This window comes from Amblyomma americanum, chromosome 1 (genome assembly GCF_052857255.1).
Source record: "Amblyomma americanum isolate KBUSLIRL-KWMA chromosome 1, ASM5285725v1, whole genome shotgun sequence".
In the NCBI taxonomy this organism is placed as follows: domain Eukaryota; kingdom Metazoa; phylum Arthropoda; class Arachnida; order Ixodida; family Ixodidae; genus Amblyomma; species Amblyomma americanum.
In genome coordinates, this window is record NC_135497.1 from 2,759,223 (window position 1) to 2,778,917 (window position 19,695).

Here is a 19,695-nt window from a genome sequence, read left to right on the forward strand (position 1 = left end):
GTCATGTGTCGGACGTGACTACCATCAGTTATTCACATGGTTTCTCCTCTAGCTACATTCAAAGACAAACTTGCGGCCCCGCTTACGGCTCGAAAAACTGGCGTAGTGAGGCTTTTCGCTTCAATAGAAATCGTGTCCGATCCGCTCCATCTGCGTGCCCCTCAAGCGGTGAAATCCTCCGTTACTCGGAAAAAGACGAACGAAAAAAAAATACAACTGTAGTGTCTTAGCTTCTGTACAGAGCACGCACCATGTCCAAGAGTGGCTTGAAAGCGTTTGAAATTGGCGTTTGCCCATATCATTAAGGAATAATGGGGGTCAAAGGGCGTCGTGCAGAAATAGTGGAACGGAGCGTACACCGCATGCTATTAGACCTCAGGTCAACACAGACTTGAAGTTCTGCTACGAGGAATTTATTTACCTCTCTCCTCTTCTCTTTTTGATTTATCTAAATGACTTGACCTTTGATTCTTTGGTGCGATGCCGGTTCTTCGCCGATGATTGCATTGTGCACCACAACATTCATCACACCATGATAAGACTGCAATACATGATTACCTTAATGCAATCGATAATTCGTTCCAGTCCTTGCGTACCAACTTAAACGCCTCAAAATGCACACAAATGAAGATTAAGAAAGAAAACACCATTAATTTGTGCATATAAAATCAACAATGTAGCAATTAAGATGGTTCACAAATTTAAATATATGGGTGTACTCATTGACTCGAAGACCTTGGAGCGCTCATGTCCAATGCGTCGTTTCGGCGTCGCTACGCAAGCTATGGCTAATCAAACAGCAGCTGAAACATAGCACAAGTATGACTAAATTCGCTGCCTACACGACACTCACTAGCCCATTGCTTGTTTACGCAGACACTGTGTTTGATCCCCAAAAAAAGACCGACGTCAGCAACATTGAAAGCATGCAAAAGAAAGCCGTTAGATTCAATTATAACATGTATAGAAGACCAGCCTCGATCACTGGTCTCAGAACACGGTCTGGTTTCTCATCGCTATAATATCAGTGCAGACTACATCGCTTACAAACTTTGCTTATTATCGTTAAAAAACAAACAAAAAATGGATTCTGGCATCTACATCAATTTTAATAAAACAAGAGAAACCAGAGGCAAGCACACCAAAACAATTGTGATGCCACAGACAGAACTACCTTTTATTGCTTCTCGCTTTTCCCTAGAGCTATAGCAGAGTGGATTGCTCTACCGCAAGAAGTCGCCAGTATGTCCTCGGTCGAATCATTTGTGTGTGCCGTGCAAACATTGCAATGAAGCGCGTTAGTTTTAGAGTCACCACTTTCCTGTTTTTGAACATATCATTTGTGTGTTGCTTCTTTTCCCTTCTTTTCGTGACGTCAGTTTCCGCTGGATTGTAATTTTGTATAATCTGGCTTTACTTCCGCAGTAGTCTGTACTTCTAAGCACTTTTCTCGTGGTTCCTTGTAACTAACGTTTCTGTTATTCTGACTTGCAGTGCCGACGTTGTACTCACTCACTCCTATCTGGACTGTCAAAAGCAATTGGCAGTCTCTAATAAATAAACAAATAAGTAAATAAGTATCTAAATACAGATTTATTTAATATACCGCTCAGGGCCCTCGTGCGAGGGTATTACATGGAGGGGGGGGGGGGGGGGCGATGCAAGCATAAAAATACGGCACAGGCACTTGAAATAAAATATATATTGCATGTAATAACGAATTATGAAATAAAGCGTGTATTATACACAACTAAAGCAGCAAATACCGCAAAATAAAATACTCCGTAATACTTTAATGCACATAATACAACATAATACAAAATATGTTAGTCCATGGTTTCCGTTAACAAATGCTGAAAGGATTGTAACTTAACCTCAGTAGCTATGTGGGATGGCAGGTTGTTCCAGTGTATTATGGTGCGAGGAATGAGTGGTTTCGCGTAGAGCGATGAATGGTACGTTATGCGTTTTATTTTGTTATCGTGATCACGGCGAGGAAAGACTTCAGGGGGTGGCAAAAAGAAGTCATCGTGGAGGGTGCGATGATGTTACAATTTGCAAAGTAAGGTTAGGGGAGCGAAATGACGTCTTCATGATAGTGGTTCCAGCTAGCACGTGTTTCAATGATTTCTGTTCGGTTTTCGTCTGAAAATAAGAGCCACTTCGAGCACGAAGAGCCCTTTAAGACATTTTAGGTGGCTTCTGTAAAGTTGATACACAGAGACATGGCTGGACTCAAGGTAAACGTGCGTGAGATGAAGGCCCTAGGCTCTTAGCAAGCACTGACACTGTCCGGCCCGCACGACCAGCGGAAATGTTCACAACCGAGGCGGCAATTAGGACTAAACAGAATAGCCGGGCCCGACGACCGCGCACGGGTCACCACCCGAAATTGCGACCAAAGGTCTCCTATTGTCTGGCGCCCTTCTCGCCTCGTGTCACGCCCACTGAGGTCACTACAGGCTGCTGCGTTTTCAGATCGGCTCATTCCCAAGGAGCGAATGAGTCGAACCGCGCCGGCCGTTTGTTGTGAACCGCGGAGGTTTCGAGCAGGCACGCAAAACTTGCGGACCAATTCCAACGAATGCTTTTCAAGGCCGTGGCTTGGCGAAATTTATTGCATGAGCACAAGGTCCAGCACCAATAGAAACTATCAAACAGAAAAGCAGAACGCCAAGAAAAGTCAAAAACATACGCAAGGAAGTCAAGGTAAAAAAAAAATTTCCTGTACAGTGTCAGGCACGTAGTAGAAATTGAAAACTATGATGCGCAAAGGTAATAGTTGTAGCAAAAACTAGAAGAGAATATAATGCTAGTTCAAGCACAGGAATATGGAAGAAGGTTTTGAAACAACAAATCATGATAGCTAGTGATGCCGTTAGGTTATTGCAGTCTTTGTTACTCTGGGCAATGAAATCAGATGGTCCAGGATAACCTTAGTCGTTTTATTCTTGCCAATTACTGGCGGAAACCAAGTATGCCTCTCATGGTCCTTGTCATCGCGTGGAAAAATGTACCGTAATTCCTTTTTTCACAAGTTTTATCACCATCACGCACTATATTATCACCTCATTGTTCCGGCGCTTTATTTATGACATCGCATTGGCCGTTCACTGAAAGTGGGCTTTAAATCAGGTAACAAAAAATGATCCTCCCGATTATATCTACTTCGATCTCGAATGGAACCATCTTCCCGCCGTATTGTTGGTTTTAACAATTATGAGCAGCTACGTGAAGCACTTGATAACATTGTGTACCGAAAGCCCATTTATGTTTTGGCAACCTAGTCAGGTTGGGCCTGATTTCGCAGTGCTAACTGAAACGTGGCTGCATAATGAAATTTTTGACAGCAAATTTGTGCCCACTGATTATGACGTAATTCGAAAAGATCGCACTGCAGGTAGAAGTGGTGGTGTTTTTGTTATATACAAAAAATCACTTCGGATACTAAGCATGCCAGATATACCAGATGTCAAATGCATGTTTTGTAAAGCTTATTGTGGGGCGATTAGGTATGTAGTTCTTGTATTGTATAGACCTCCTGGTTTCTCCATCACTGTTTTAGATAATTTGAAATGCTACCTGAATACATATATAAAATCTGGCCAAATGGCGAAAGGGTGGTCCTAGGAGGCGACTTTAATCTTCCCAATATTGACTGGTCAGCAATGTCTCCTAATAATCATGCCGACAAAATTGTTGTTACTCTGTTAGACATGGCATTTTATTTTTACCTATCTCAACTTGATACCGAGTACACCAGAATAGATTGTAGCTCTAGATTATTATGTTATCTTTTTTGTGATTTTATCTATCAGGTACCAGACAAAGTACTAAAGAGTAACGCGAATTTCTGATCACCAAGCCGTACTGCTAACATTAACTGGTGCAATTGTTATTCGATATTCAACTAGATTATCTTTTCAAACGTTTCACATGTGATGACACTTCTATAGTTTACATGTTATCTTTCCACTTCGATAATTTTTGAGCTCCTACGCAAATGTGCATGACTTATCGACATCCTTCAAAGATCTTGTTACGATATATATTAACCGTTTTGTGCCAGTTATTGTTAAGAGAAAACGAGAGAATCCCTGGATTTCTTGTACTGCATTAGAAATCCGCAGGAAGCTAAAAAGGTTAAAAAAGAAGCAAGCACTTTGAAACACTGGCTACTTCACGAAAACATTTAGCTTTGTCATCAGAGCTGAAAAGTCAACTAGCACAATATAAAGCACACTATTTTGCCACAGTTAACCTGAGTATATCGTGACCTCACCTGAAAAATTTTTAGCGCAAGCTTTCTCCTGCATCCAGGGGCGCTCTTGAACTTGAAATCAGTGGTACTCTATCCCATTGCGGAAACGAGATCTCAACCACATTTAATGATTACTTTAAATCTGTTTTTACTAAAGGTGATGACACTTGACATGCTTTTGAAGCATGTTCACCTCCAATGCCAGACCTTGTCATCCGTGAGCATGGCATCCTGAAAATGCTCCTGGAGTTGAGTGTTAAAAAGTCCCCCGGGACCCAGCACATTCGTGCACAGGTATGCGGAATGGGTAGCTAAGTAAATACACAAATATATACATAATATTTCCATGTCCTGAAATGATGGGAAGGTTCCGAATGACTGGAGGATGGGCAGAGTTAAACCCATTCATAAAAACAAAGAAAACAGTGTATTGTAACTATCGTCCAATTTCACTGACATCCACCACTTGCCAAATAATGGAACACATAATACATACCCAGATTTCTGACTTCCTCGAGAATCATCAGTTTTTTACCAACTTTCAGCACGGATTCAGGAGAGGCATATGCATCCAATTAGTCCAGCCTGTACACGACTTTGCAAACTCGTCCAGCCTGTACACGACTTTGCAAACTCCATCAATAAGGAAAACCAAACAGACGCCCAAACAGACCTGTTGATACTTATCGATGCATTTCAAAACTTACCACATGGTTTGACACCTGGTAAATGCCAATCATCTTTCAAAACACCGTTTTCATGAGGATAACACGCAAAACAAATCAGCTCATATTCCATTATCCTTCCTCCAATAACATTCTTTCCGAGATTAAGCACTACAAATATGTGTGTATATGCATCCCTAACACTCTTGACTGGAACAGGCGCATTAATCAGGTTGAAAGCAACGCAAACCATAAACTTTTCTTTCCGAGGCGTGCACTAAAGCTTTCCACCTCGAAGTTCGGCTTCTAGCCTAAAAATAAATAGTCCTTCCAATACTAGACTATGTGGTCATATACATTGGAATGCGTTTATGAAAACAAATATTGCTGAAATTGAAAAAATACAGAAAGAGCCTTCTGTTTTGTTTACAAGGGTTATGGACGTACATCAGTGACTATCCTGTTGCATAAGGCTGCTTTGATAACATTAACCGAAGAGAATCAGATCTCTCGTCTCAAATTTTTGTGCCACCTTGTAAACGATCATTTCAAGAATAACCTTGGTGAAATACCTTTCTCTTCAGGTTACAACACTGGGCATCGACACAACGTCACAATTACCCCTTTTTGCCCTCGTAACAATTGCTTCAAATATTCTTTTTTTTCCGCAGCCGACCGCGGCGGCGGCGTTTTATGAAGGCAAAACGCTAAGGCGCCCGTGTGCTGTGCGATGTCAGTGCACGTTAAAGGTCCCCAGGTGGTCGAAATTATTCCGGAGCCCTCCACTACGGCACCTCTGTCTTCATTTCTTATTTCACTTCCTCCTTTATTCCTTCCCTTACGGCTTGGTTCAGGTGTATGCCGATATATGAGACAGATACTGCGCCATTTCGTTTGACCAAAAACCAAGTAATATTATTATTAGTAGTAACAGTAACGAACAAGAATCGGCTTACCAGCGACGAAATTTTACAGCAATCTGTAGTGTCATTTACTAGAAGTCTGTTGTCCGTTATTTCTGCTTTGTTGTATCATTTCATTGTACTAGCTCATCTAGTTTATATATTTTTGTTACTGACTGGTTGTGACAGTTGCACTATGTATTATTTTCTCTGCTTACTTCCGATGAACGGTTGTTTAATATTGTTACTTTTATGCCTGAGCTTTTAGCCTGAACTTTTGACACCTATGCTACGTATTATTTTTCTGTTTATTAGCCGCCGCGGTGGCTGAGTGGTTACGGCGCTCGGCTGCCGGCCCGAAAGACGCGGGTTCGATCCCGGCCGCGGCGGTCGAATTTCGATGGAGGCGAAATTCTAGAGGCCCGTGTACTGTGCGATGTCAGTGCACGTTAAAGAACCCCAGGTGGTCGAAATTTCCGGAGCCCTTCACTACGGCGTCCCTCATAGCCTGAGTCGCTTTGGGACGTTAAACCCCCATAAACCAAACCTATTTTCCTGTTTATTGCCGATTTGTGGTTGTTCATTACTGTGACATTTATATCCCAGCTTATTGCCTGAAGTTTTGAAACCTGTACTTGTATTTTTTTCCTTTTTTGTATTCATGTACCCACCCTGCGAAAATTCCTTGTGGGATTGCAGTATTCATAGATAAATAAATAAAATGGCGGTTGTGATGCTGAACCTACCCTTCGTGTTGTTTTTTTTTGTACCATTCCCACTCTATAGTAGGTACGGCCCTGTGAGGTATAAAAATGAATGAATAAATTAAATAATTCAAGTAGGACAAAGTGCTCCAATAAGATAAGGTTACCTTTTAACGGTGGTTACTTTGAAGTGAAATGTACGGTGGTACTTGAAACGAAAGGGGACGCAAATTAGCATCAGGATAGTGCATTTAATTGACCTGACAGCAGCGTAGTAGTTTGCTGCAAGCGGTTAATGGCGCCGGCAGAAGTAAGAACGCTTCCATGTTAGCAAGCCTGGCTGTCCTCTGCCAATCGCTTAAGATGCACCGGTTGAAGCGATTTCGTATTGCCTCTAGGAATCGTGTGGGGGTGGCATGCAAAACGCAGGCCAATGTATAATACAGTAGTCTAAAATGGGGCCGAAATTGAAAACCAAGAGTGGCAAAAAGTATACATAGTCTATCTAAACAGAGCGTATAAAGGAAGATCATCAGCGTGGTGAAATGCAGCGCAAGGCACAACAACAAAAGGACAGACACGGGCGCTGTCGACCAATTAAATTCTATGTCCGAAGCATTAACACGTAGTCGGCTAAGGGGGAAGAACATCGAGGGGAGCCTGTGTGGTCACTGCAATTCAGTGCAGTCATGCCAATGAATAAATCTTGCGGTTAGGAATGATAAACACGATAAACGCGATAAAATCTGTGAGGTGTAAAGGGCCGTCATGCAAACGTCATGGAATTTGTTGCTTACAACTTGCCAAACCGGTCTGAAAAATCAGGAAAAAAATAAAACGTTATTATAAAATACTTCGCGGCAAAGATCAAACATTCCGAGGCAGGTGACCGCACTCACAACTCATGCTCAGCCGCACCCAGGAATTTCAGCTCTTTATTGGACGGCAGGAGAGGCGGTGTGCTCACAAACAGATCGTTGGCTTTCGATTATCTCCCTGGATGTGCGATCTCGTTCTTTCCCGATAATGCCACATTCTTGCAATGCAGAAGTCCTGCATTTACATTTCTTGCGGTACTTTGTAAGATTCCTCCAAATTGCAATGTTATTGACGTTTGTACGTGCCTTCCAAGATGGCCAATGTATTTTTTTCCCCCAAAGGAAGAGAGCGCTGAGTATGGCCGCGGCCTTGGTGAACCTCTTGACTGTTAACCCTCCAACGGAGTGAAGGAAGCTTTTCAGGCATCGATATACTTTTCTCAAACAATGGCTGACATTTTTCTGGGAGAGCAACAGTACCACTTTTTGCGGTCATTTTCGGTTTCACATATAAATAGAATGTTAAGCGATTAGGTATGACATACCAGGATCGTATGGAATATTCTCATTGATTCGGACTGTAAATGAAAAAAATTGGTTTTGGGGGAAAGGAAATGGCACAGTATCTGTCTCACATATCGGCGGACACCCCAAGCGCTCTAAGGGAAGGGATAAAGGAGTTGCTAAGAGAATAAAGGAAGAAAGAGGTGCCGCAGTATAGGGCTCCGGAATAATTTCGACCACCTGGAGATCTTTATTGTGCACTGACATCGTACACCACAAGGGCGCCTTATCGTGATTCGGACTAGCTAATGTTTGATTCCATGCGCCAAGCATGACGCCAATGGTTAGTATTATTAACCCTTTAGCGCCAAAATTATAAAGGAATAAATGGAGGAAATAACACAATAGAGCTAATGGCCCCACATTCAAAAACTAACTGAAGTCTGAGGCATCAGTATCACTTCAATGAGCAAGACTGGGCATTTCACTTATTTTGTGAAGCACTAACCCTTTAATGGGATTTAAAATTCGTGTAAAGAGTTCTCGGTGACAGGGAGACGTAACCCTAAGAAACAAGGCGCAAGAGTAGACAGGGCACGGACAAGGCGGTGTTCGTTATTCGTTCGTGCTTTCCACTCTTGCGCCTTCGAGTCATGCTCCAACGGTCGACTGTTCGGAGAGAGGCGTTTGTCTTTAGCCCAGGCGGCGTAACGTCTTTGCATTACTGCGAAGAGCAGCCTCGTCCCCCAGTCATCAGTCATGCTCTATTCAGGGAGTTTTCTTTCAAATATTGGGAGGAAATCTGCACGAGTTTTCGCGGACTTTTAAAAGGTCACATATGGCGGCAGGAAACCGGAAGGAGCGACGCTGACCAGTGCTGGAATGTCCCAGAAAAAACTCGCGCCTTAAAAGAAGCTGGAAGAAGTGGCGAAACCATGGTGGAAATTTCGCCCACCGCCGTGAGAGAGGAGTCTCCCTTCGACCAGCTTTTGCCTGGCAGAAGCTGGGAAAAGCAAGTTGGGACAGCCATTCGGTTGTTCTTGCGGATGTTCCGAACCAGGCAGGAGAGCCGAGAACGACCAACGTTCTTGCAGTGGTACCTCCTCCACCTCTGCCCAACCATCAACACCCGGCCGGTGAACGGCGTTTCGCCTGAGACTTTCGTTGACATTAGGCGGCCGTCCTGGGCGACAGCACGAAGGAGGAGCTCTACAAATGTGGTGCAAAGAACTTCTCCCTAACTACGCTTTTTCTGTACGCATGTGTTTTTGTAATGGAGAATATAGTTCACCGTTAGTTTTGTTTTTGCAGAAGCCGGTGAGGACTCTCAATATCAAACGTCTGCAACTTGATCTTGAGCACTTTTTGGCCTGATCATAGTTAATTCCCGACAGGCAGGTCGCAAGTAATTTTACACTGCAGGTGCCTGTACCTGCCGCTGGCCGGCAGGAAACGGTCTTTGTTATGCCGGACGGCCGCTACGAATATGACATGATGCCGTTCGGTTTCAGCAATGCGCCGGCCACATGCGAGCGCATGACGGACACAATTCTCAGCGGACTCAAGTGGCACACGTGTCTCTGTAACCGAGATGATGTCGTCGTCTTTTCTACAGACTTTTCGTCCCACCTGCTCCGCCTCGAGCGTGTCCAGCAATGTCTGACCGACGCCGGCCTGCAACTGAACCTGAACAAGTGCCGCTTCGCTGCCTTGCCATCTTGGGCCACGCCGTCGCAAAAGAAGGCGTTCTTCCCGATCCTGCCAAGCTGCGCGCAGCCGCCGAGTTCCCTCGGCCGATTTCACTGAGAGAGCTGCGTAGCTTCACAGGGTATCTGCTTTCACTTCCGCCGCTGCGTGCGCAGTTTCGCTTCTATCCTGTCTGCTCTGGCTTAGGTGCTTGCCTCTCGTCCCGGACACCAGCCTTCTCCACGCTCCGCCACGTTCTTTATTTATTTATTGTATGCTGTGTGTCCAAGCAGGAGAGGGAAATGCATACAGGAGAAAAAGCAGAGCAAGTACAATGGTACCGAACAATATAGATGCCACAAAATACGCAATGCAAAGGTACAATTGAAAATGCGGCTACATGACAGCTACTAAACCAACAGTGAACAAATATAGAATAGTAAGAAAGCAACGGAGAGTTCTGCGGTACAGCATTCCATTCAGAAACTGTTCTTTAAAAAAATGAAAGCTTATATGTATTTGTGCGTGCAAAATAGTTTTCAGGCTAAGGGTGTGCTTCTGGCACTAGGCTCGTCTAGAATCCCTGGCAATGTGATTTTCGAGTCGAATACCCAGTCGAGAAAGGTATAATGAATGAAGAAAGTTGAGACGGGCTTTGTTTTATATGCAAGTGGTTCTAAGTCTGCAACTTTCAACATGGCGGAAGGAGAGTCTAAGCGCCTGTAACGGTTGAAAATAAAGCGAGCCGCAAGACTTTGCACTTTCTCGAGTTTTATGGTGCCTTCTTTCGTATAGGTGTCCCATACAATGCAGGCATATTCTAGACTTGGCCTTAAAATGGAATTATATGCCTTCAGTCTCAGGGCACTAGGGCAACCGCCCATCCCAAGCTTGAGAAGTCCTAACATTTTGCGGGAGGAGAAACATATAGTATCGTTGTGTTTCCTCCATTTGATCCATGACGTCATTGTGACACCTAGATACTTATATTCTTTTACATCTCTGAGTACATTGTCATTTATGTTATGTGTAAATATAAGTTGCGTATTCTTTTTACTGCTGCAGAGCAAAACTGTTTTGTCAAAGTTAATAACCATTTCCCATTCGTTACAACATTACGCTGATAGTTGTAGATGTCCGTTCAAAGTAAGCTGTCAGACACAAATTTGATAGAATTAAATATAATATATTCATCCGGAAACTGCTTTACGGACACAGAGGGTTCGAGAGCTTCAGCGAGGTCATTTGTATAGATATTGACTGCTGAGCGCAGAACCGATCCCTGAGGCACACCTGAGGAGAGATCTAAGAATCGAGAGTTGGCTCCATCTATCTCGACAAACTGCTTTCGTTTTGATAAATATCATGTGACCCAATTGATTATTTCATCCGCAATGCCTATTAATTTAATTTTCGTTAGTAGTTAATGATGAGGGACTGTATCAAAAGCATTGGATAAATCTAAAAAAATCATGTTGACCTGGCCACCCCAATCAAGCACTTTGGCAAGTTTATCTACAGTGACCACTAGCTGTGTTGCAGTGGAGAATCCTCGACGGAAGCCATGTTGCGCTTTGGTCATTATTCCCGTCTGGTAAAAAAAATCGTTTAATATTTGGTGAGTACATGTTCGAGCACTTTGCAGGAGGTGGAAATCAGTGAAATTAGGCAGTAATTACCAACTTGCAATCGGCGGCTACTTTTAAAAACTGAAACCACACGTGGAATTTTCCATTCATCTGGTACTATACTTGATTTAGGGGACTTATTAAATATTATTGTCAAAAACTTGGCTAATATTTGAGCGTACATTTCAAGAAAGCTAGTGGGAATGTTATCGGGGCTGGGGTATTTTTTGGGGTCTAGCCGCAGGAGTAGCTCTACTATTCCTTCTCTGCTAATAGTAACACTTTTTTCGAAACCGTTCAGAGAATAATCGTTAAACGTCGCATTAGATTCAGTAAACACGTTTTGGAAGTAAGTATTAAAAGCATCAGCTATCTCTTTTTTATCTGTAATGGTAGAGTCATTGATGATTATCTTGTCAAGTTTTCTAGTTCCTTTGTTCGAGAGAAACAGTTAAAGTTTACTGGGATTTTCTGTCACGAAACCACCGAGCGTCTCACCAAAGTAGTGCTGCCGTGATTCCTGTGACTTTGACGCAAGTGTAGCTTTTAGGCTGCTAATGATATAAATGGCAGTGCTTTTTTGTCTCCGATATCGTTCGAGCTTACGTTGAACGTGAATTATATCGCTAGTTATCCAAGGACTTCTCCCATCTACCTTATTTTTTCTATACAGAACAAAGTTGCGCAGACAGAAGTGGCAGAGAGTCCTAAACCTTACCCAAAGTGTTTTAACATCACCACTGTCGAAATATTGTAGTGAATCTTTGAAATAGGAAGCAATTCTAGGATGATCCGCTAAAGCAAAAATTTGTTACCGTTATGATGCTGGAAGCAATCTTGAGGGATCGGCGCGGAAGTGAGCATCAAAAAAATACTAAATTATGAGTCCGATATTTTGTCATGGACTTGAGTAGTATAGTTTGTTATGCCATTTTGACAAAGGATTAGGTCTAACAGTGAAGCAGTTGATTCAGTTACACAAGTGGGGAGTAGGACCACCTGCTTAATATTATAAGCTCACAGCATGTTCAGAAGAGTGTCAGTACTTGGTACTTCACGTGTGCCAGCAGTCAGCGATTCCCTGTCGACACTTGGAACATTAAAATCACCTCCTGTTATTATGCTGCGTCTTCGGTATTTACCTAGCTGATCATACAGTTTTAACATAAAGTCATGGTGAACTACGGACGCTCGGTAGACACCAACGAATTACAGTAGGATTACCACAAATGTCAACTTGACACAACACACTTTCATGGTCACTGTCAATGGGAGGTAGAACAGGAGATGGTAATCTATATTTAACCAGAATCGCAACTCCGCCTCCCCTCGATAAGCGATGCTTACGGTAGCCAGAGTAAGAAGGTGGGAGAGTGCAACTGTCAAGCACATGAGGCTGCAGCCAAGTTTCAGACATAACTACCGCATGAGGATCGTAAGGAAGTAAAACATGCTCAAGACGTTCCTGCTTGTGGCCCACATTTCATGTATTCAGACAAATAAGGCGAAAATCTTTCTGCTCAGTCAACCCGTTATTGTCAAGGCGTCATGGCTCTTCCGGCTGCTTCGTGCTACGCAGCGGCACCCTGCAGCTCTTTTCATCGTCCCACGCATAACGGTCATCGTTTATCAGCAGTCTGTCATGGACCAGCTTTGCTTTATCATCAGGGCGACGATCGTCTTAAAAGGACTGCCACAATTTCTTTCTTTTCTGCTGTGTGACGCTTGAGTAATCGTGCGACGGCGACACCCCGAAAATCTTGAGTTTGGAACAGTTTTGAAGGATTGCAAGCTTTTCGTTGCAGTTAAGCACACGAAGAATTACTGGCCGAGGCCGATCCTTGTGGGCTTTGCCAATTCGATGGATCCGTTCAGCTGTGCTCACTAAGACGCCTAGTTTATCTCTACATACTTTCAGGAGAGCCTTTTCTTCTATATCAGCTCTCATTTCTTTTGGGCTTTCTTTTATACCAAACACCACAACGTTGTTCCGGCGAGCGCGGTCCTCGTAATCAACCGTTTTACTTGCCTTGCGTTGCCAAGACATTTTGCAAATGCTTCACCGATTCCTCAAGTTACCGTGTCCTTTCTTCGTTTGCTTTGCATGATTCCAGAACGTCGTCTAGTTTTGATAGTTTTGAGTTTATCCCAGAAAGTGTTCATCGCAACTCCCGTTACCTGCCCTCATTTTCTACAATTCTTCCAGGATTAGGCTTAATGTTTCCTTTTGTCCGGGACCTGGCTTAAGCTCAATGTCCCCGCACACGAGCATGGTAAACTCTTTAACCGTAAATGTCTCGAAAACGAAAGGAGTTCTATTCCACCCCAAAAACAAGCCAGTAAATGTGAACTTCAGTCTTAGCCTAGCTGGATCCATCGTTTAAATGGTGTCCGTTGTGAAAAGTTTCGGTGTTCTTTTCCAAGAAAACATGTCGTGGAACGCTCTCGTTCAGATGACCTGCTCCAAATTATGTCGTAGTGTTGGGATATGTTATCGCGCCTCCGATTCATTTTGGCCAAAACATAAAGTTAATGCATTATCAACGTCTCTTTTTCTACACTAAGATATTGTTATTTAGTATGAGGCACTGCTACTGCTACCAACCTAGATAAAATACACAAGTTGCAAAAGAAAGCAGTGCGCAACATTTCAAATGCGGTTTGCGACGCACACACCAAACCCATTTTCGAAAAACTGAACCTCATCCCATTACCACATCTCTACAATTCAGTGCTTCCCTCATGCTGCCAGACCTCAATGAAAAATGACGAGCCTTATTTCAAAGAACTTGCAGCTATGAAATTACGGCACAGTGTCTATGAAAAATAAAACGGCGAGTTGAACGAGTTGGTAGTACATAATTGAGCAAAAGTAACCCAGGAACAGGGATGTCTTCTTTCTTGTTCCTGTTCCTGCGCTATTCTTGTTCAAGTCTACACACAAGAAACACAACAGTGGCAGTTACGATACACACGAACAATACTGTCACCAGATGCTATGATAGGGCACCCAAAAATGTACTCTCCAGTTTTTATAACCCCTCTTTGATTCTATTTTACATATATATTATCGCTTTCTAGTCAAGTTTCCAATCTTTTAAAATTGCACTGTATCAGCCTTACCTTGTAACCAGGTTTTTCCACCTTTTTGTTTTGTTCGTTATTTCGCTTGCATTGTAATTCTTGCCTTGATGTTAATGCATTCGCACTTGGTTTTGTTTTTACTGCCATATGCTTTTTATTTTTTGCCCGTTTTGTGCAACTTGCGTGCGCTTTTCATCACGTCGGCGCTGCTGCCACCTGCAAACGGGGCCTTTGTCGACCCTTTTTAAGGCTTTCTGCTTCTTGCCCCTGTCAACATCCCACCTGTCCAGTGGACGTTGATGCTAAAAATAAATTTGAAGACGATGTTTCCATGGATTTTAGTAAGCCATTTGATAAAGTCTCACATAACAAATTCCTGTATAAACTTGGCTACATTTTGCAAAATTACAAACTACTCGCCTAGATACGGGGTTTTTTGACTACCCGAAATCTTTGTAGCACTAAATTCGGCCTATTCGGATAAGGTGCCCGTTGATCCTAGCGTCCTCAGGCATCGGTTATAGTCCGTTTTTCTTTTTACTTTACATTGTTGATCAAATTTATGTTGGTATCAGGCCGTACGCTGACGACTGCGTGCTATACAAAAAAAATTCTTCTGTTCACAATAAAGTTCAGTTGAATCTTGACTTCAAAATGGTGATAACATGCTGTAATGAAGTGCAAATGAAAACTGACTTCGTTAAAGCAGTTGTGAGAATGTCGTTAAAAAGAACCATTTACTGTACGACTACAATGCTGGAAGCGTTGTTCTCTCAGAAATAAGTGAGTACAAATACCAAAGCCTTTGGGTTACTAACGCCCTTTTCTGGAGCAAACATGTCGACATTGTCACCGCTGCCGCCGGAAACTTTTCTTAAGACGCTCTCTACAATTTTCCACGCGTGCTGTGCGTTTTCTTCCCTAAAATGCGATCGTTCGTCTAATGTTAGAATGTGCGATAGCTGTATCGGATCCCTTCAATAAAAGAAGTATTATTAAATGAGAAGAAGTTCAAAGAAACGCAGTAAGATTTATCTGAAAGTCATTCGGCCGCACTTGTTCCTCAAGCGAAGTTACACAGGAACGAACTTACAGGCTAAATTGTTCCTTCCAGATTATAAAGGGACACTATAACCTGAACACATCCTCACTTTTGCCACTGGTTCTGCTACACGACAACGACACCGGCTTACAATAACAGCACTAATAGAAGTATTAATGAATGAAATAATCTTACTAGTGACATTGTAACCAAAGTTCATTGACATTTTGCTTTCTGCAAGCTTAGTATAGCAACGAACTTGGGTGCCAGTTTTCTCTAAAGTATTTTGACCCGACTTGACTGCTTACAGAAAGCGTAGCGTAACAAGGGCTTCAGGAATTTTTCATCTGGTTCGTTCCACTGTGCTCCTTGCTAATTGCTTCGTGCAGGGACATTTTTACATTTTTAATTACTTTCTTCCTTTTAAACTCTGCAGCTTCTTTGACGTGGCGATAAACAAAATGCTGATGATATATCACTGACACGTGATATTTAATAATTTAGTGCCCTTGCCAATAATCATGCTTAATATTGTCACGACCTGAGGAGTCGTGCAGGTAGGCGTCGGAGAGAACCCAAGGCCGAGAGCTTTTAATTAGAGAGCCAGGGTCCTGGTCACAGAGCCAGAGCGCCTCGAGAGCAACCACCGCTTCGGCGTCGTTTCAACTAAGCGAGGAGGCCGCGCGGCGCGTTAGGCACGTGGCAATATGATTGCTCTACGCCAAAAAAATAAAAAAAGATCGCCTCCCTATAACACTGAATTGAATAAGTGAACAGACAGCTTGCGGCCATAATGTTCAGTGCATTATACTGTGCAGTGCAAACTGAGTAAAATACGAAATCGATCGCATCGTCATTTATCAATCTCCTCTGCTTAACAAAGCAAACGAGAGAATACTAGAAATCGGAATGTCCAGGGCCGGCCCGCAAAGCACAGTGGCGCCGCCCCGCGCCCAGACGTTTCAACGCGCCGCCGCGCCCACTACGGGGGCGCGGAACGGGTTCTGGCGGCTCCCGCAAACAGGAGCGGCAGCACCCATTAGGCCGGAAACCTGTTCTGTCGGCCACCAAATTACACGCCAGCTGTGCGCGACCGCCCCCACGCGCCGGGGGAATTCCCCAGATTCCGGGGCACCTGCCGCCAACCCCGCGTACGTAAGGAAATCAATTTCTACCCGAGACCAAGAAGCAGACCAGCCGTCAGAACACAGAGCCCCACAGTGCACAGTAAAGCAAAAAGCTATTTCAAACCTGCATGCTGTCGGGTGTCACTGACGCTCGGGTGTGACACGTGCTTCCTAGAAATTTCTGGGGACTCGCAAATGCGCGCAGGCACGTCCGCGCAGCTGAGCTGGACAGTGCACCACTCTTTTCACTGTCGTACGAGCTTATGCACTCAGCAGGGGCAACGCTTGAACGAGGCGTCCGGCTGGCGCGTGCAAACTTTGGGCGTCAATAGAACGGCCCTCGGAGAAAACCGCAGGGACAAGGTGACCGCTTCCGCTCTCCATCTCTTTCTGCCTCTCAAAGTGCAGCTCGCTGCGATGTCCTCCTTCGGTCCCATAGGCGGGTACTGCTCCGATGTGGAGCAGTTTCCTTCTGGGCGGCATGAGCAAGTTAATATGTTCAACCCTGCGAACTGCTTTCAGCCCGTCCTTCCGACACGTGTCATTCCCCAGACTGTTGTTCTCCTTTGTCGCCGCCGGAACAGGAGGAGGAAGAGCGAAAAACATTACCGTTTTTTCGAGCGTACAATACGGTCAAGAAGTTCGAGAAACCCGGTCAAAATTTGGGGGTCCGGGTTTTATACAGATGAGGGGCGTCGTACGCAGCGTGCGCTAGCCCCATTGCACAGCAAGCCGACGACACGGCTGTTTACTAAATTTATGGATTGGTAAAGTGTGGGTCTGGACCGGTTAGTAAAGCATGTTTGATATATAGCGTGCAGGAGGACAAGTCTGCCGTTTCACTCGTCTCTGCGCGCTTTATGCGAAACATGAATGGACGCACTTTACGTTACGTCCTCATACCGACGCCCGAGGTCAAGCTGTTTGGCCAATGGGTGATCAGTGCATGGAAGGCGCAATTAGCAACAGCCTGGATGACAGCGGTGCAGTGAGAGCGATAATTGGATGTGGCAGATATGTCGCCGGGCTAGTTTGTTCTGCATGTTTACTAGGGAAACAAGGCTGACACGCAAAAAAATAGAAGCACAGGCGCCAACTTCCAACTTTTTATTACACCATCCTGCCAAGGCCTCCCGGCATCTCCTCTCCTTCCTGGAGGCCACCGGCCTCTGTGGCCGGCTCTAGGCCTCAGGGGGCAGCACATGGTCAACTGGCATGATCACTGCGGCTGCGCGCCTACCCTCTCCTTTCAATCTTCTTCCCCTCCCCCACCTCCTTCTATGACGCGCAGGCAGTGGGCGTGGAGGCTAGCCCTCCAGTGTACAAGCCCGTGTCGTCCCACTTTCCATTCTTGCTACATCCAAAGAAGAAGAAGAAATTCATGCCTTTGGGCTTAGCAGATGCCGAAACTTATCACACCGCCTTATCGTGTTTACGCGGAAAAAAAAACTTGACGAGTTCGTCCATCCATCGCTTACCCGCTGTCTCGCCTTTTTGTTCGTGCAGTAGGCCTCTAACACAACCCCCGCCTTTTTTAATGTTTCTTTTGCCTAGAATCCTCGCTCTGCCAAATCGTGTCTCGTATTTGCACGTGTCAACATGCATGGTCCAGTTGGCACATTTATCGTCATTAGTTCTTAAACTTTTGTCACGCTCCCTCAGATGGTCGTTAATACATCGCCCGGTTTGTCCTAAATAGGACTTTCGATAGGTCAGGGGGATTTCATGTACCTTTCCTTCCACGCAGCGGACGTACGCTGTCAAACTTTGTCTTCCAGCCGGGTGCTTCAGCGCCACAAATCAGGGGAATAAGTTTAGAGGGCTTGTTGGGGGCGGAAAAAAAAAACCAACGATGCAGTCCATGTAATCACAAAGTGAACAAGGGAGATAAAACATCAGGGTGCTTGCCGACATTTTGACAAGTGGACTTGTTTTCGACTGGGCAAAGCGTTCATCATTGGCGGGGTTTACATAGGGTGATCCGTCAGAGGAGGAAGGCCCGGTGAGGGGGAGCAGGGCGTGAAGTGGGAATTGCGTTGGGATGGGGAGGGGGAATCTTGTCCAGGCATGATAACCGCTAAAGCTGATTAACCGAGTGACCTGCAAAACTCTGAAAAGTAAAGGCCAGCTCAACAGAAAGGAGTCCAGGGGTGTGGAGTGTAGAGAGGTCGGGGGCATGGGCTTAAAAGGCTATGTGTCCAGGAGTGACAGGTGGGTCCATATTTACAGCGCAACGACGGCACAAAAGTAGGGGAGGACACAACAGCGCTAACTGTCAACCCCCCCCCCCCTCTTTTCTGCTGTCATTGTGCTGTTAATATATGTAGCTAACCCGCCCAAAACATTGTAGTATTGTGACAGGCGGCTTGGTGTGACTGGCTGTGCTGGCCTGAAAAAACTCAGATAAGGGATTAAATGAAATACCGGAAAATGTATAATAAAGGAAAAAGAGAAAACAGAGAAGGCATGAAGAAATGGGGGGAGGTTGGAAAGGAATGCCGAAGACGTCTTCCTGAGAAGTGATGGCAAGAGAAGCAGGGCACAAGGTAAAGATTAAATTGAACTAAGAAGAGAGAGAAAAAATTGTCACTGAGGGGGTAAAGAAAGGGCCAGGCCAGAAGGGTAGAGTGAACGAAACGATTGAGCGGTGGTATCAAGTGCTGGTAAAGGTTCGGACCAGGTCCAATACCTGCTTCAATAATTACGCCAGTTCCGGAACGTACATGAGAGATTTTAAGTTTCCTCTGTATATTTTGATCCCTGCTGACTGTAAGGTTTTAAATTTGTGTATTAAAAATGTATATCTGTATTTTCTGTCTCTTGCAGATTTGAAGCCTGATTGAAGATGAGCAATTCATCAACGTTGTTACCGCGTTGAATAAAATGTTCCGCCACTGCCTTATTTAGGTTCCTTGCTGTGTGAGCTCTGTGGCCACTTAGTCTGGAATTGCCCTGTTTCTCCAATACATATTGTGTCAAATGAGAATCTAAGGTAATCTGAAGGTTACCACGTTCGTTCCCGCTAAAACTTGACGGAGTAGAATAGAGAAATCCTTCGGCTTGCTAAGCTCATGCATTCAGTGCAGCCTTGTTTTGTTTATTTATTTGTTTATTTATTCATTTACATTTCGTGCACCACCGTGAGGGCATAACTGCAGGGGGATACATATATACACAAGTCGAACATACAGCATGGGCAAACCATTTTGTAGAGGATAAAATGAGTGGCGGAAAAATAACAGAGAGCATCAACTGTGCACTCACACCCGTCAAA

General features: G+C 44.3%; 1 long non-coding RNA gene across 1 annotated transcript; it reads left to right on the plus strand.

Annotated features, from left to right (window-relative positions):
- Positions 1-9,509: 9,509 nt before the first annotated feature.
- On the plus strand, positions 9,510-19,315 carry LOC144108845 (uncharacterized). Its single transcript, XR_013309517.1, has 2 exons — positions 9,510-9,682; positions 19,248-19,315. It is a non-coding gene; the product is annotated as an uncharacterized LOC144108845 (long non-coding RNA).
- The last annotated feature ends 380 nt before the right edge of the window (positions 19,316-19,695 follow it).